Below are 18978 nucleotides of genomic sequence, written 5' to 3' on the forward strand. Positions count from 1 at the left end.
GGCTGGTGGGTTTCCAGGACTCATCTGCCACCACTAACGTCCAAGGCATCAGCAGCAATGGGAGGACCAGGACATATTCCCTTAAATAGTCCAACCTGCCTGCGGCAGAACTCAGACACAAGACGGACCTCCAGGAGCTCCACGCCAGGGAGGACCGACAAACACACCAGAGTGCATTGGTGGGAGAGTGACACCAGGTTGGCTGGCACAGCTATAGTGAACTCGTGCGCACCTGTGATCCAGCACGTCTCCAGGGTGCAAACCCAGCTGTAAGTAAAAGCAACCAAACTGCACTCCCCTGTCTGGACTGATTTATTGCCCTGCACCTCCACGTTAACCCTTACCTACCCCTGGGAAAAGTCCTGCTCGCGGAGGGCTCCACCATCCATGCTGCCCCATCCATCACCCCCAGGAAATACTGGCAGTGGTGGCCCTACTATCCCTGGCCGCGCACCACGAGTGGCGTAGTCAGACTATTTTTATTATTTTTTCCCTTTTCATTTAAAAACTGTTCTACGATGCCCCCGGGTCCGGGACCCCTCGAGCCACAGACCACCCGGATCCAAGCAGTTCTGCTGCCCCGGGGTGCGACTGGTACAAAAGGGAAGACAAGTGCAACGCTGACCTAAGGGCAGTAAATGGTAAAAAGACTTGGATATAAATTAATTAAATGCTCACCTTTTTGAAGGTGTAATTTGCCTTTAAAGTAGCTGTATTGAGCCACGACAACTAGCCTCTCTTGGCTTGCAGCAATCCCTGCACACTATGAGAGAATCCTCCCTTGGATTCACATAGGCACCAAAAATCAGAACCATAAAAAAATCCAGGCTGTCTGTGATTGCGCTTCTGTAGGAGGCCAGAGCGGGGTGATCTTTTTTAAGAATTATTTATTAATGTCCACATAATCCACAAACAACGTGTTTCGGCTAGCAAGCCCTCTTCAAGTAATAATATAAGCAATAACATAAAAAGTAATATGCTATCCCCTTAAATAGAAAGGTTCTTTTTTGAACAAATTAACTGAAGGGTGTGGTGAAAGTCTAGGATAATTGATAAACACACCCTGTATTTAGGCTGACAACAGAGAATGAGGAAGCAATAGTTTTAAATTAAATTGTAGAAAATTATTTATTCCAATGAGATATATAAATGTAGAAAAAAAAATATTAGATCAACCTATGAAAGTTTTTTTCTTTTTTTTCTTTTTCTCCCTTCCTTGTGAAAAATATTTTTATTATTACATGAAGAATAGGTATTTTTGTTAAAATATATGTAATATATATAAAAAGAGTTGTATGGATTTTAAAAAATCTATGAAAAAGTTCTTTAAAAACATCCTACTTAGAAGATCTTATAAATGATTAAAAATGTTAAAAAAAAAGTTGAGAGAAAATGAAGTTGATTTAGATTCTCTTTGTAGATAACTATAAAATTACCTTTATAAATGTTATATGGATGTTATATGGATATTGAAAGAATGTTTAAAAATTCTTCAAAAATTCTATAAAAATTTCATAAAAACATCCTCTTTAAAAAATCTTGTGACTGATAAAGTGGGAGAATGAGACACAACTTTTTTTTTTTCTTTTTATTACACATTTTCTATTACATCTTTTAATCCAGTGGGATAAAGAGTCTGCAAATGATAGATCCAATATGATTCTTTCCGATTTAATACCGGTCTACGATTTTTAGTCTTTTCAGGTACCTCTGTCGGAGTGACAGTTATATTAAAGGACTGATTATGTTTCAGTAGAATATCTCGATAAATTGTGTTGAAAAAAGCCATTTTTGCAATTGTGACGATGGTCATTCATTCGAGAACGCAGTGATTCAACTGTACGGCCTACATACTGTAGTCCACAATCACAAGTGACATAACAAAATTTCTGCTACATGTTAATTTTTGTTTTATGCTGATCAGTTACCCAGTTGCATGTGATGTTATATTTTTGGCCCCCTGTCAATTTTATTGCAACAACAGCATTTCTTAGAACCACATCTACACACCCTGGTCCAAATTTTCTCTCATGGAATGTTTGTCTTTTTAGGGATTTCTTTCAATTTACTAGGGGCAACTATGTTCTTGATCGTGTATCCCTTCCTAAAGGTAATCCTGGTTCCCTTGGGAGTAGCTTATTGAGAATTGGGTCTTTTTTTAAAATATACCAATATTTTTTTAGTATATTACATATCAATTTGTTACTTTTGTTGAAGGTGGTTATAAAATTAAACTTCCATGACTTAGCCTTATCTGCATTTCCCTCCTAGATTGTTTTTATTTCATTAATTTTTGTTTTATTAATTTTTAAACATTATTCCTGAGTTCTCCTATAGTTTTCTTTATATGCTGCCTCTATCAAACTTTGAGGGTACTTTTTTCTTCAAATCTATTTTTCGAGACCTTCAGTTGGGTAACATAATCTTGTATTGTTGTACAACTTTTTCTAATTCTGAGAAATTGACTAAAGGGAATATTGGTTTTCCACTTAGAATAATGGGCACTTTCAAAATCAAAATAGTCATTGGTATCGACCTTCTTAAAGTGGGTTCTAGTTGTAATTGCAGTGTTTCTATGGCTAATTTCAAGGTCCAGATATATTAGGGTAGAGTCAAGGGAAATACCCCAGGTATTATTATTTAAATCTGCAATAAACTCATAAGCCTCCTCCTCAATGCCAGACCAGATTATTATTTGGTCATCAATATATCTCCGATATAATTGGATTTTTTCACTGTATTTTGGTGACGCCAAAGCTGATGAGGACTCGAATCACCCCATGAACAAATTAGTTATAACCTGTGAAAGTGACACTAGTCAGAATTGCAAAAAATGGCCGAGTCATTAAATGCAAAACTGGCTTCGTCCTTAAAGGGTTAATTTCATCTCTTTACAAGTTCTTGTCTGTGAGGAAACTGAATGTATCACATAATTCACTGTATGCCAAACGCCTTTTCCTCATCTCTGTCATTAGTACGTGAACGATGGTATAAAATGCTTGGATTCGAAAAGTGTCTCTTACAGTTATTTCCTTTTCTGTTTCTCCTTCAAACAAGATATTTATTTTGCATTTTCTGTCTAAGCTTTGTTTATAATCTGCATTTGGAAGCAGCTCTTTTGCAGACTTTTCAAGCTCGTTGAATTTTTCTTCACTTCGAATATTAGCCAAGTATTGCAAAAGTCCGTCACATAAGTTAGCGATTGTGTATACAGTAACTATCCCAGGTTCTTGAACTGCTTTGCTTACCAAGTTGATGTTCTTTAAGATATCTTCCCAAATGATGGCCATTAAAACCATATGAAATCTATTCAAAAGTGTTAATAAAGTATTGAGTTTGTGAACAACTGCTGGTTTTTGTCCTTCACTGTCAGCAATATGAACTAATACTACGTGGATATCATTGAATTTTCTTTTCAATGTTTTAACATCCTCATATTGTGAAGACCACCTTGAGTCTGATAACTTTTTCACTGAAGTTGTATTTTCAAATGTTTGAAGTCTAGACCATCTTTGTGGTGAAACTACAAAAAAGAATTTAGTGCTTGTAACATGGCGAAAAAGTTAACAGCAGCCAAGTAGCTTCATGCAGCAATTGTTCCCACTAAATTAAGACAAAAAGTTAAAATTACTTACGAGAAATTACAAACAGTAAATTATCTGTTTGTTAAAAACACTACGGTTACTTACCGGTAGCCGGTTTTTCCAGAACCCATGACAGCACCACGTGAGAGAGGGATCCGCCCAGCAAGGACAGGAAACCATTCTGAATAAAAGGGCGGTACTTCTCCCCTTCATCAGTTGATTACCGAGAAAGAGAGGACTTCCAACAATCGTTAGAACTTACCCCACCACCACTAAACACTCACAAGCACACCGAAAAAGTGCACACCAAGGATGAGAAAGGGAGGGAATATAAGGGTGCTGTCATGGGTTCTGGAAAAACCGGCTACCGGTAAGTAACCGTAGTGTTTTCCCCTCACCCATGACAGCACCACGTGAGAGATTTCCAGAGAAACCCAATTAGGGAGGGACCACCGCCTCAAGCACCCTTCTACCAAACGAAAGAGCAGCCGAGGAGGATAGGTCCAACCGATAGTGTCGGAAAAAAGTAGATTGTGAGGACCAGGTAGCGGCCCTACAAATTTGTTCAAGAGATACCTGTGCATGCTCAGCCCAGGAGGTAGACACCGCTCTGGTGGAATGGGCCCGGAGGTTCTCCGGAACAGGCGCTCCACTGGAGGAGTAGGCTAAAGTAATGGCCTCCCTAATCCACCTAGCGATAGTACTCTTGGACACCCCCTGACCCTTGGTACTACCCTGAAAGGAGATAAATAACGACTGTGTCTTCCTCACTGCCTGAGTGACCGAAAGATAGTGTAGGAGGGCCCTGCGGACATCCAGGGTGTGAAATCTACGTTCCCCCTCATTAGTGGGATGGCTACAGAACGAGGGCAGGACTATTTCTTGCGTTCTATGAAAATGAGAAGCGACCTTCGGGAGATACGCTGGGTCCGGCTGCAAGATGACTCTATCTTCAAGGACCTGAGTGTAAGGCTGCACTACTGACAGGGCCTGCAAATCACCGATCCGCCATGCCGAGGTTAATGCGACCAGCAATACGGTTTTCAGGGTAAGCAATTTCAGGGAAAGCTTAGTCAAAGGTTCAAAGGGGGGTCCCGTGAGGGCATCCAAGACTAAGTTCAGGTCCCAGGGCGGAACCTTTGGAATGACCACAGGCCTAGACCTACCACTAGCCATAATAAATCGTTTAATCCACTTGTTGGCCGCCAGGTTACAATTGTACAGGGCCCCCAAGGCAGAGACCTGAACCTTGAGAGTGTTCACCGCTAACCCCAGATCAAACCCCTTCTGAAGGAAATCTAAAATGCACTCAACAGGAGCCTCCGGACCCAAGGGACCCTCAGAGAACTGCAGAAATTTTTGCCACACTCTCCCATATATTTTGGTGGTAACGGGTTTGCGGCTTTTCAATAAAGTAGAAATAAGGTCAGGGGAAAAACCTTTGCTCCTCAACAACGACCTTTCAAATTCCAAGCCGTTAAATGGAACCCTTTCGCTTGTGCGTGGAATACTGGTCCCGGTACTAACAGGTCCGGAACTTCCGGCAGAACCCAGGGATCCGTGACAGACATTGCCTTTAGGAGAGAAAACCATGGTCACTTGGGCCAGAAGGGGGCGATAAGAAGTACCCTCGCCCAGTCCTCCCTGATTTTCTGCAGAACGGTCGGCAGCATGATAATCGGAGGAAACGCATAAGCTAGCCCGAAGGTCCATGGAACCTGTAGCGCGTCTACTGCGAAGGGCTTGTCCGAGGGGCTTAGCGAACAGAACTGTACTACCTGCCTGTTCAGTCTGGTGGCAAAAAGGTCTATCTGCGGCAAGCCCCAGAGAGTCACTATATGTCGAAAGACCCGAGGATTCAAGGACCATTCCCCTTGCCGCAGGTGATGGTGGCTGAGGTAATCCGCCGTGACATTGAGACTTCCTTTGATGTGGAGAGCCGAGAGGGAGAGAAGATGCTGCTCTGCCCAGAGAAACAGTCTGTAGGACACCTGCATGAGGGATGGGGATCTCGTGCCCCCTTGGTGGTTGACATATGAGACTGTGGACTGGTTGTCGGACATGACCAGAACATGCCGCCCGCGAAGGTGAGGGAGAAAGTCGTGTAGCGCACGCTCCACCGCCCACAGCTCCCGGAGATTCGAGGGTTGCGCCGCCTCCCGCGGCGACCACCATCCCTGAGAAATGTGCTCGAGAAGGTGAGCTCCCCAGCCGGACTGGCTGGCATCGGTAGTTACCACCCTCCGGTCCCGAGGTAGCCAGGGAACACCCACAGACAGATTGTCCACGGACGTCCACCAGAGGAGAGAGCTTCTGACCGCCCAGGACAGGGTGACGACCCCTTCTAAACAATCGTTTAATGTTTTCTGGGCATACAGAACCTGCCACTGGAGAGCCCTGGAGTGAACCCGACTCCACGGGACCGCCGGGAAGCAAGATGTCAGAGTATCCAGCAAGGACATAGCCTGCCTCAGAGACATCCTGGGATGGCGGATCGCCCGCCGGGCCAAGGCTGAAACCCTCCGAATTTTTTCTGCTGGCAAAAGGCACTGCTGACACACTGAGTTGAGAGTGAGACCTAGAAATGCTTGAATCGTGACCGGGTCCATCTGGGACTTCTCGTAATTCACCATTCAACCCAGGTCTTGTAGAGACTGTTGAATGTATTGGAGATAAGCCGCACATTGCTGCTCGGAGTTCCCAATTACCAGGAACTCGTCCAGGTAAGGAACCACCAGAATATTCCGTATCCGTAGATGAGCCGTCATCTCCGCCACTATTTTCGTAAAAATCCTGGGGGCGACAGAGAGCCCGAAGGGGAGGGCTCGGAACTGAAAATGACTGACCAAGTTGTTGATGGAAACCGCCACTCGCAGGAACTGCTGAGAATGAGGATGGATAGGGACATGGTAATAGGCGTTCTTCAAGTCTATCACTGCCATATAACAGTTGTGGAACAGCAGCTTTATGGCTGACTGAACAGACTCCATCTTGAACGGGAAATACTGAAAAAACTGGTTGAGACGTCTGAGGTTTATTATCGTACGGAAGGAACCGTCTGGCTTTCCTATGAGAAAGAGGGGGAATAGAACCCCTTCCCCCTTTCCGCCACGGGCACCTCGCACAGGACTGCCTTCCCAAGCAACATCCAGATTTCCGATTCCAGAGCATGTTGCTCCGACTGTGACCCCCGAAGAGGAGTGATGACGAAACGCTGTGGTGGCTGAAGCAGAAATTGGAACTGGAGACCGTCTCTGATAATGGAACGAACGTAGGCGTTGGAGGAAATGCTTTCCCACTGCTCCAGAAAGTGAGAAAGGCGTCCTCCGACCGGCAGCCTGGCGTCACTGGGCAGACTTCTTGGAGGGGCTGGGGCGCCCCCGAACATAAAACCGGAGTCCCGCTTTGGTCTGCGCTCCCACCGCCGATTATCCGGGGGCCTGCCTTTGGAGAATCTCTGCCTCCGAAAGGGATGGGAGGAACCAGAGTGGAATCTCGGGAAGGACTTTTTGCCCTCTGACGCTTTGTCCAGCACATCCTCCAGCTGTTTCCCAAAAAGCAGGTGACCGTCACAGGGCACCGCGCACAATTTCTGTTTGGATTGCAGATCTCCTGGACAGCCCTTCAGCCACAATGCCCGTCTGGCCTGATTAGACAATCCCGCAGAACGAGCACCCAGCCTAATAACATCCGCTGAGGAATCTGCCAAAAAGGCCGCAGCCCCCTGGAGAAGCGGAAATTTTGACAGGATCTTGTCACGGGAGGTGTTATCCCGCAACTGATCCTCAACCTGTTGGAGCCAGATCATGAGAGAACGGGCTGTACAGGTATTTGCTATGGCCGGCCTCAAGCTCCCCGCAGAAGTCTCCCATAGGTGCTTAAGAATGACATCTGCTTTTTTGTCCAGGGGATCTTTCAATGTACCCGAGTCCTCCAGGGGAATGCCGCCCCGCCGAGAAGACTTCGCAACGGCAGCATCGATCCGGGGTGCCTTGTCCCATACGGTAGCCTTGTCCTCATCAAAGGGATATTTCCGTTTGGAGGAGGAGGGGAGAGAGCCTGCTTTGTCCGGACGCTTCCACTCCTTCTGAATAAGTGCCTCAATTTTGTTGTTGACCGGAAAGGTACGCTTCTTCCTATCTTCCAGACCTCCAAACATCACATCCTCCAGGGATCTAGAGGATTTCTCCTCCGTTAACCCCATAGAAGCCCTGACTGATTTGACGATTTGACCAGGGACCCAATATCGTCAATGAAGAAGCAAGGTCTGCCTCCCATATCACCACCTGAGGACGAGGAGTCTGAGTCTGAGGCCGTACCGGAGGAGGAGTAGGAGGAAGGGGCAGAGTCTACAGGTTTCGATTTTTTCTTTTTTAAGAAAGCCTTCATGGAATCCTGTACCTCCGAGCGGATAGCCGAACGGACGTCCGCTGAGAGTCCCGGGGATTCCTCCGCAATTGTGCGAAGGATACACCCCTGACACAACTTCTTGTGCCACTCCTCTGAGAGGGGTTCCCTGCAAAGGGGGCATTCCTTATGCTTCTTTTTGGACATGGATTTTTTAGGGGCCTAAGAAGGGAAGACAAAAGCAGGGGAGAAAAAACCCCAAGGGAGCCATGAGTATGAGGACATTCACGAAGATCCACTCACCACCATAGGAATGAAGGGTACCGGTTTTGAAGGCTGTTTCGGAACATCCACAGGTCTCACAGGAGCTGCAGAGTCATGGGAGGATCTGCTGTCATGGCTGCCACAGCCCGTCCGACCAGTGGCGCTCCGGTCATCCGTTTTCCTGCCCTGCTGACGACGCACAGGAGAGCGCTGCTGCTCATCCATGTCCATTGCAGAGCCCAGGTACCTGCCTCTGACAGCGCCAGGAGAGTCGCAGTCCCCTTATCCACCGCCTTCCGGTCCCAGGTGAGGCTCCTCTCTGCTCCCCACGCTCTCCACAGTGCACGGCCAGGAGTGCCCGTATACCGGAACGGCAGGCCGCATGCACCGCAGCGTCGCATGGGCGCCGCCATCTTCATCCGGTGACGTCATCGGAAGGCCTGCCTCCATCTCCCAGCATGCCCATCGTGTGTGCGCGCACCCGGAAGTTCCAGGCCGCATGGAGCGCAGAGCGTGGGGAAAGGAGCGGCGGACTGGGAGCCCCCGAGCGGTTCCTGCCGCCCGCTCCCGCATGGACACCAGGACCCCCCGGGCAGGTGGACGGCGCTTCCAGCCCCGAAGAACGGTGCTACAGGACTCACCCTGCTCTTCCAGACCCCGGACGGGGCTGGGTAAGTAGGCGAATATTCTGTTCTTTTCCTCTTCTATACCGCCGGTTTTCAGAACAGGGGTCTCCCATCCAGGACAGGAAACCAACTGACGAAGGGGAGAAGTACCGCCCTTTTATTCAGAATGGTTTCCTGTCCTTGCTGGGCGGATCCCTCTCTCACGTGGTGCTGTCTTGGGTGAGGGGAAAACAGTGGATTTTAGGCCGTAAATTAATTTGCAATTACTGTTTCCAAAGGAGTAAGGAAACTTTCCATACATTTTGTATTTAAGTTGGTGTGCCTAGGGCCTACGAAGACCTAAATCTGGCTTTGCTGCCAAGGAGGAGATGTAATTGCTAACATTAGATGAATAATGGAAAAGGCAGAAGAATATAACAAGAAACTCTATTTTTTGCTTCATTGACTACAGAAAAGCCTTTGACTGTGTTGATCACCAGAAACTTCGTGTGACAAACCATCTGATCTTCCTCACCAGGAACCTTTACATCAACCAAGAAGCAACAGTTCACACAGAAAATGATGACACAGCATGGTTCAAAGTACTTTGAGATATCAGACAAGGCTGCATCCTGTCACCATTTCTCTTCAATTTATATGCATAAGTTATTTTCAAAAAGGCTGGACTTGCCAAAATAGAAGAAGGAATCAAAGTTGCTGATGAATCATCAACAATCTTAAATACACAGACAATACAACATTGATTGCAACAAGCATTAATGGAATAAATTATTTATTACAGCGTGTCAAGAAAGAAAGTTCAAACATGGGACTCAATACAAAGAAGACAAAGATATTGACTACTGACAGGTACGACCGGGACACATTTGAGATGGACGTCAGCAAATTATAAGTTGTAAAGGACTTTAACCTATTTGGATCAACTGTTATTCAAAATGCAGCAACAACACCCTAAGTCAATAGGCAAATATGAGCAAAGCAACAATTAAGTCACTGGACAAGGTCTTGAAATCAAGAAACATTTTCCTGGTGACGAAAACACAATTTGTACATATTCTGGTATTTTCTGTAATAACGTATGGATATGAAACTTAGACGATAAAGAAACAAGACAGAAGAAGAATTAATGCGTTTGAAACGTGTTGCTAGAGAAGGATATTATCAATACAATTCATGGAAAAAAGAACAAACAAATACATTTTGGAACAAATCAAGCCAGTCATGTCACTCAAAGCAAAGATCACGAAGCTATGATTTGCCGATTTTGGACATATCATACGACGATAGCAATCTCTGGAAAGGACATCATGGTCGGAAAAATAGAAGGAACAAGGCAAAGAGAAACAGCAGCAACCCGATGGCTTGATACTATCAATATAATGGCAGTGAAGACCCTGGTGGACCTATCTAGGCTTTTACAAGGTCGATCTTCCTACAAAGTGTTTATCCATCAAGTCGCCATGGGCAACAGCTCAACCTCAGGTCTCTTTCACACGTCCGTGAAAACCACGCACGTTTTGTATGGATGTATAAAAAGTGCGTATTGCCCTCCGTGTGCATGATTTTGGCACGCGTGTGTTCTCTGTTTGCTATCCATGATAACATACGGAGAACAGGAACTTTCTGCTCACCTGTCCCTGGCGTTGCTGTCCATGGTGCTGATCTACGGTCTTCGGCCCTGCTAACTCCCCGCTGCTGCTGCTTCTGGTCCTCTGTGTTGTGCATATGCGATGAGCATAGTGACCGGGGGTCGGAAGCAAGTGACAGCAGCAGCAGAGACAGCAGTACTGGAGAGGGTGAGTATATAAATTCATTTTATTTCACAGTCACATGTGTTTTCTCTGGTACATGTCCCACTGATGTCACACGGATCACATCTGGGTGGTCCGTGTGATACCCGTGCTGCCGGAGAAAAAATGGATATGTCAATGTGTGGCGCACACAGACACACATATGCTCCACATGGACACACGGTTCATGGCAAAACATGCATGTGTGATGAAACCCATTCATTTTAATGGGTCTATGTGTACTCGTGTCTCCGGTAGATATGAAAACGGACGTCACATGTACCGGAGACATGGATATGTATAGGAGGCCTCAAGCTGAAGGCCATTAAAAAAAAAGAAAATTATGTCATTGTGAGGTGGTGGAAGTTACTCCGGCAGTGTCAGCTTCTGGCCACCAGGAGTCTCTGTTGGCTTTGGCAACAATATTCTTTGGTATTCTTTGGTAGATCAGGTTGTGTAGTTAGTTCTCAGGGATGGGACAATTGAAAGTAAGAGTACATTCGAAAGCGAGCTCCGTTCTAATCTTAAGAACTCCACATCCTGAAGTAACAGAGACTGTCTAACCACTAGCCTTTTGACTATTTCATTCCAGGAATATCAGCTTTTCCGTGACAAAGTATTTTCAGGACCAACTACAGCCGAATTCTGAGTGAACCCCCCTGAAGACATCCGTTTGCCAGAGATAATGACTTTGTTGCTATTAGATATTTGATCAACTTCACATATGACAAGTGCTATATTCCAGCTCAGAGATCTGCTAGACCATTTGAAACATAAGTCCTGAGCTCAGACCCTGCTGGGAAAACTTGGTGGGGCGTGTGTGCTCGGACTTAAAGTTTAGCGAAAAAGTAGGTAGTTCAACTGGAAACTTGTAAGAACAAAACTTGGTGGTCTCAAGCAAAGCGCTCACACAGCACTCATTCAGTCAAATCATTGAAGTGACTCCTTTGGTGAGAGGAAAATGGCGGGTTAGAGGTAAAATAAGTTTGTGAACCTTTGTGCTGAACCACCGGAGGGTCCGCTTGTGCACTCAACTATTTACACCACTCTTCATAGATTTAAGTATTGGCTGCTGCGTTAAAGGGAACCTGTCAGGTGCAATATGCACTCAGAGCCAGGAGCAGTTCTGGGTGTATATTGCTAATCCCTGCCTAATGGTCCCTGTATACAATAGCATAGATAAAGAGATCTTTAGAAAAAGTATGCATGCTATCATGCTAATGAATACACAGCATCACAGGATGATCTCACTCACCTCTCCGCCGCCATTGCTGGATTTCGGCTCAGTGCTCATGACCCCAGAGTTTGGGTCATGCGCAATATGAAGCCGGGTGTACGCGCCCTGGCTTCAAGATGAAGTAGTGCGCATGATCCAAACTCCGGGATCACGCGCACTGAGCCGAAATCCAGCAATGGCTTTTCTAATGTCACATGTAAAACCTATAAAGATTGCAGAGAGCATACCAGCTCGTATGAAGGCTCCCCTGTTATCACATAAGCCTGGCATAGTGAAGATAAAGCTCATATATGAGCTGACACTGATGAAACAAGAGGAAATGCTTGCACAGATGCAGCCAACAATGGAAGCTGCAAAGAGGCTTAGTCAGGAGTCTAGAATCATTGCAGACCAGGACCTCAATGACACCTGCAACTCCTGATGTTCTTATATTCCTACAGAAAAAAAGTATTTCAAAAGGAAAAAATGCAGGGAGCCCAGCTGACTGAGGAAGGCCTTTATAATAAAGGCAATAAGGCTATGTGCGCATGCTACATTTTTTTTGTGACCACAAAGATGCAGCGTTTTTGTGCGTTTTTGGCGGCATTTTGCTGCGTTTTTGTTGCTGCGTTTTTCCAATGCATTGCATCTGTGAAAAATGCTGGCAAAAACATAGAAATAATTGACATGTTGCATCTTTGTGGTCATCACAAAAACGTACCTAAAACAAAACTGCACTGCGCAGACAGCAGAAATAAAAACTCATAGACTTTGCTGGGGAAGCAAAGTCATGCAGTTTTTAGGCCGGAGTCACACTTGCGAGTGCCTCACGTGTAACTCGCACGAGTCTCTCATTGAATCACCAGGCATGGCCGCACACTCTCCAGACAGGAGCGGATCGGTTGCATGTATCTCTATGCAGCTGAGATGCTCCTGTCTGGAGAGTGTGTGGCTGTGCCGGGTGATTCAATTAGAGACTTGCGCGAGATACAAGCGAGGCACTCGCAAGTGTGACTCCGGCCTTAGACCAAAAACGCACCCAAAAAACGTGCAAAAACACACCATGCGCACATAGCCTAAGCTTTGTCTGCCATGAACTCTCTTCTTAATGATGACCAAAGTAATCCATGGACTAACACATCTGTCAAAGACAGTTATACAGTGAAGGAAATAATTATTTGATCTCTTGCTGATTTTGTAAGTTTGCCCACTGACAAAGACATGAACAGTCTATAATTTTAAGGGTAGGTTAATTTTAACAATAAGAGATAGAATATCCAAAATAAAATCCAGAAAATCACATTGTATAAATTATATACATTTATTTGCATTTTGCAGAGAGAAATAAGTATTTGATCACCTATCAACCATTAAGAGTTGTGGCTCCTACAGACCACTTAGACGCCCCTAATCTACTTGTTACCTGCATTAAAGACAACTGTCTTAAATTGTCACCTGTATAAAATACTCATGTCCACAGACTCAATTAATTAGTTAGACTCTAACCTCTACAACATGGGCAAGACCAAAGAGCTTTCTAAAAATGACAGGGACAAGATCATAAACCTACACAAGGCTGGAATGGGCTACAAAACCAAAAGTAAGATGCTGGGTAAGGAGACAACTGTTGGTTCAATAGTAAGAAATACAACATGTGTCAATCGATATTGATCTTGTCATGGGTGACAAGGGAACACAAGGAAACTTATACTGGCCCTAAGGCTGGGGCCCATGCGCTGACACTAACACCTGGAGGTACCCTTGAAGGTAGGGAGGTTTGGGCCCTCAACCTAGGTCCTATATCCTGTTTTTGTCCTGATGGTAAGACCCCCTCTCCACAACCCACCACCCAGGGGGAAGGGACAAGAACAGAAGTCAACAACTCCACCAACAAATAAAAACAAAAAGGAAATAGGTTGAAAACATCAACTGGTACACATGGCAAGCACACACAAAGGACCACTGAAAGTGTACATGGGGAAACAACATAAAAGGGGCGGAAAGAAAACAGACTGTGTAACATCCATATCATACAATCAGCACACCTAGAAATGCTGCAGCAACACCGATGCTGCAGCCCACAAATCGAGGCTCTGAGAGAAAGTTAATTCAGCTCCTTTCTCCTCCTGGCCAAGATTCCAAAGAATGAAAATAACCAGCACCCTCGGGTGGAAGTAGAGCGTATATATAGAACCTGAGCATAATCCTAAATGGAAACACCTGACCAGGAGTCAGGAGTAGAGTTGAGCGCGGTTCGAGGTTCGAGGTTCTCCAGTTCTAGGCTCGAGTGATTTTGGGGGCTGTTCGAGATCGAACTAGAACTCGAGCTTTTTGCAAAAGCTCGATAGTTCTAGATACGTTCGAGAACGGTTCTAGCAGCAAAAAGCAGGGCTTTTTACAGCTACAGTGTGCAGGAGCCATCGCTGGCAGCCTGCCAGAAGCTGGTAACCAAGATAAACATCGGGTATCCAACCAAAGCACTTTGGTTAGTAACCCGATGTTTATCCTAGTTACGTGCAGGAAGCCCACACTTCCCCGCTCAGCTCGCTCCGCCCCCTCCTGCCCGCGGCATGTACACACGTACACACACACACACACACACACACACACACACACACACGGTCCCACTCAGCTTACCTGCGGTGATGAAGTCCCGCCATCCCGACCTCAGCGCTGTCACTGTCCTCCATGGCCGCCGCTTGTCACATCACCTTCTCTCGCTTCCGACCCGAGACTGACTAGCGGTGACGTCACGGGCCTCTCGCGATACTTGGTGTGAAGGCGCCGGTCATTGAACTCAGTGACAGGGGCTGTCAGTGTGCTGGAGATCAGCGCAGGTAATGTACCTCGCTGACAGCAGCACTTGTCATGCCCTGCAGTGACCTGGGCTGACCCATTGATGTTAGCTCAAGTCACTGCACTGCTCTCCCAGCCAATGGGGAACATCCTGCTCTTCATTGACTGGGACAGTGTGGATCGTCATGGCAACCCCTTGGATTACACCAGACCTGGATTTGTTTTTCATTCTAGTAAATTGGTTAAAGAGGGAATGTTTTGGGGAGTGTTTTTTCAAATAAAAATCTGTTTGTCGTCTATTTTTTTTTATTACTGACTGGGTTGGTGATGTCGGGTATCTGATAGACGCCTGACCTCACCAACCCCAGGGCTTGATGCCAGGTGACATTACACATCTGGTATTAACCCCATATATTACCCCGTTTGCCACCGCACCAGGGCGCGGGATGAGCTGGGGCGAAGCACCAGGATTGGCGCATCTAATGGATGCGCCACTTCTGGGGCGGCTGCGTCCTGCTATTTTTAGGCTGGGGAGAGTCCAATAACCATGGACCTCCCTAGTCTGAGAATATCAGGCCCAGCTGTCTGCTTTACCTTGGCTGGTGATCCAATTTTGGGGGAACCCTACGTGTTTTTTTTTTAATTATTTATTTAATTTAAAATAACAGCGTGGGGTGCCCTCAGTTTTGGATTACCAGCCAAGGTGAGGTTGCCAGCTGTGGTCTGCAGGCTGCAGCCGTCTGCTTTACCCTAGCTGGCTACAAAACTAGGGGGAACCCAACGTCATTTTTTTTTTTCATTTTTTTGGCTAAATACAAAGCTAAGCACCCCTTAGTGCCACATGAAAGGCACCAAAGGGTGCTCCACTTTTTCTCCACTTTTTCTCCATTTTTTCTCCACTTTTTCTACATTTTTTCTCCACTTTTTCTACATTTTTTTCTCCATTTTTTCTCCACTTTTTCTCCACTTTTTCTCCACTTTTTCTCCACTTTTTCTCCACTTTTTCTCCACTTTTTCTCCACTTTTTCTCCACTTTTTCTCCGTTCTTTTTCTATGGTCGGTCTACCCATTAGCTCTGCCATGCATAGTGTAGCTCTACACCTACTGCACATGTTACTTTATGATTGACATCTCTTTCGTACCAGAGCTGTCTAAGCCTACTCTGACCCCATATTTGTCATTACTATATTGTCCTTGTACTGTATTATGACATTTGTATCATGTGTTTCATTTCTTGCTGTGTTGCAATTTTTTTGCTGCATCCCAATTGTACCTCTACATTGTTCGAGTTTATGTTATTGTTCTCTCACTCTTATGTGATACTGATTATTGTCATTTTTCATGATTACCTGCAGATAAGTCCAATCTGACGAAGGCTCAGACCGAAACGTCATTTGTAACTTGTTTTGGACAAAAACATATATGCTTATGAAAAAAAAAATTTTCTTAATACGGACCAATAGTGATTTTGCATTACTATCCGTTGTGACTTACTGACTTAGTCTGGGAGATTTAGAGTGCCGAGGTTACTCACTAATTTTATCTATTATTACCTCTGAGCACCTATATACCAGTGAGCAGAGCTTCCTCTACAGTAGTTCTCCTGATTAGGCATGCCCTTACCTCATGAGCAGGGCATTGCAGCTTTGGTAGCAACCATTACGACATGGACTCTGCTGCTGTGGACCCGAGAAGAGTGAGTGCAGATTCATTGCACCCACACTCCTCACATGAAGGGTCCGCACTCCTAGAAAATGGGGGATACGTTCCCTGAGTGTCTCCCCCCCATATTCTAGACGGTCCAGAGTCGTCGTGGGACCCCTTTATTTTTTTTCTTACAATAAATTGGTGAAAGAGGAAATGTTTTGGGGACTGTTTTTTCAAATAAATTTCTTTTGTCAATTTTTTTTTTTGTTAGTACTGACAGTTATGATGTTGGGTATCTAATAGACGCCATGACATCACAAACTGCTGGGCTTGATCTCAGGTTACTTTACAGCTAGTATCAACCCGATTTATTACCCCGTTTGCCACTGCACCAGGGCACGGGATGAGCTGGGGTGAAGCGCCAGGATTGGCGCATCTAGTGGATGCGCCACGTCTGGGGTGCCTGCGGCCTGCTATTTTTAGGCTGTGAAGGCCCAATAACTATGGACCTTCCCACCCTGAGAATACCAGACCACAGCTGTCCGCTTTACCTTGGCTGGTGATCCAATTTGGGGGGGACCCTACTTTTATTGTGTAATTATTAATATTTATAAAATAATTATAAAAAAGAGCCTGAGGGGACCTCCACATTGGATCCCCAACCACGGTAAAGCTGCCAGCTGTGGTTTTCAGGCTACAGCCGTCTGCTTTACCCTAGCTGGCTATCAAAAATGGGGGGACATAACGTCATTTTTTTTTTAACTATTTTTTAAATAGAAAAAATTAATGGGCTTCCCTGTATTTTGATTGCCAACCAAGGTAACGGCAGGCAGATGGGGGTGGCAACCCATAGCTGTCTGCTTTATCTGCGCTGAGAATCAAAAATACCGCGGAGCGCTACGTCATTTTTTTAAAGATTTATTTTTACAGCACTGTGATGTCCAGCAATCAAAATACAGGGAAGCCCATTTTATTTTTAGTTATTTAAATAAATAATTAAAAAAAATATATATGGGCTCCCGCTGCATTTTTTGTATTGCTAGCTAAGGGTAATCCAAGCAGCTACTGGCTGCTAACCCCCACTGCTTGGTGTTACCTTCACTGGCAATGGAAAATCCAGGGAAGCATTTTTTATTTTTTTTGCCAAAAAACTACAAAAAAAGGACGTGAGCTTCGCCATATTTTTGTATGCTAGCCAGGTATAGCAGGCAGGTGCTGGAAGAGTTGGATACAGCGCCAGAAGATGGCGCTTCTATGAAAATGCCATTTTCTGAGGCGGCTGCAGACTGCAATTCGCAGCAGTGGGGCCCAGAAAGCTCAGGCCAACCTGTGCTGCGGATTCCAATCCCCAGCTGCCTAGTTGTACCTGGCTGGACACAAAAATGGGGCGAAGCCTACGTCATTTGTTTTCTAATTATTTCATGAAATTCATTAAATAATAAAAAAAGGGCTTCCCTTTATTTTTGGTTCCCAGCCGGGTACAAATAGGCAACTGGGGGTTGGGAGCAGCCGTATCTGCCTGCTGTACCTGGCTAGCATACAAAAATATGGCGAAGCCCACATAATTTTTTCAGGGGGCAAAAAACTTCTGCATACAGTCCTGGATGGAGTATGCTGAGCCTTGTAGTTCTGCAGCTGCTGTCTGTCTGTATGGAGAAGAGCAGACAGCAGCTGCAGAACTACAAGGCTCAGCATACTCCATCCAGGACTGTATGCAGAATTTTTTTGCCCACCAAAAAAATGACGTGGGCTTCGCCATATTTTTGTATGCTAGCCAGGTACAGCAGGCAGCCACGGGCTGCCTCCAACCCCCAGTTGCCTATTTGTACCCGGCTGGGAACCAAAAATATAGGGAAGCCCGTTTTTTTTTAATTATTTCACTTATTTCATGAAATAATTAAAAAACAAATGACGTGGGCTTCGCCCCATTTTTGTGTCCAGCCGGGTACAACTAGGCAGCTGGGGATTGGAATCCGCAGCACAGGTTAGCCCGAGGTTTCTGGGCGCCTCTGCTGCGGATTTCAGTCCGCAGCCGTCCCAGAAAATGGCGCTCTCATAGAAGCGCCATCATCTGGCGCTGTATCCAACTCTTCCAACAGCCCTGGAGCCGGGTGGCTTGTTGGGTAATCAAGAGTTAATACTGGCTTTGTTTTACTAGCCAGTATTAAGCCAGAGATTCTTAATGTCAGGCACGTTTGACCTGGCCATTAAGAATCTCCAATAAAGGGTTAAAAAAAAACACCACACAGAGAAAAAATACTTTAATAGAAATAAATACACAGACACATTAGAGACTCCATCTTTATTACCCCCTGTCAGCCCTCCACGATCCTGCTCTTCTGTCTGCTTTCTTTCTAGTGTAGTAGTAGTGACGATTGTAGTGAGGATGAGGTTCACCAGCTCATCACTTGGGGCTGGGGAACCTCATCTTCACTACAATCCTCACTAGTGTAGTAGTAGTGACGATTATAGTGAGGATGAGGTTCACCAGCCCATCACTTGGGGCTGGGGAACCTCATCCTCACTACAATCCTCACTACAATCGGGAAGCAGCATGCAGCCTTCACTCCGTGAGTGATCAGTGCTGGCTGTCAGCGGTAACAGCGGTAACGCTGACAGACGCGTTACCATAGCAACCGTGCTCTCGGAGCCGCGGTTAGCGGTGACGTCAACGCTAACTGCGTTGCTATGGCAACGGTGATCTCCGT

The 18978-nt window shown here is 45.7% G+C and overlaps 1 protein-coding gene across 1 annotated transcript in view; it reads right to left on the reverse strand.

Annotated features, from left to right (window-relative positions):
* Positions 1 to 18978, reverse strand: part of NOX3 (NADPH oxidase 3) — a 698296-nt gene that overhangs the window by 290216 nt on the left and 389102 nt on the right. The gene's annotated exons all lie outside the window — the stretch shown is intronic.

The sequence above is a fragment of the Anomaloglossus baeobatrachus genome, chromosome 3 (genome assembly GCF_048569485.1).
Source record: "Anomaloglossus baeobatrachus isolate aAnoBae1 chromosome 3, aAnoBae1.hap1, whole genome shotgun sequence".
Classification (NCBI taxonomy): domain Eukaryota; kingdom Metazoa; phylum Chordata; class Amphibia; order Anura; family Aromobatidae; genus Anomaloglossus; species Anomaloglossus baeobatrachus.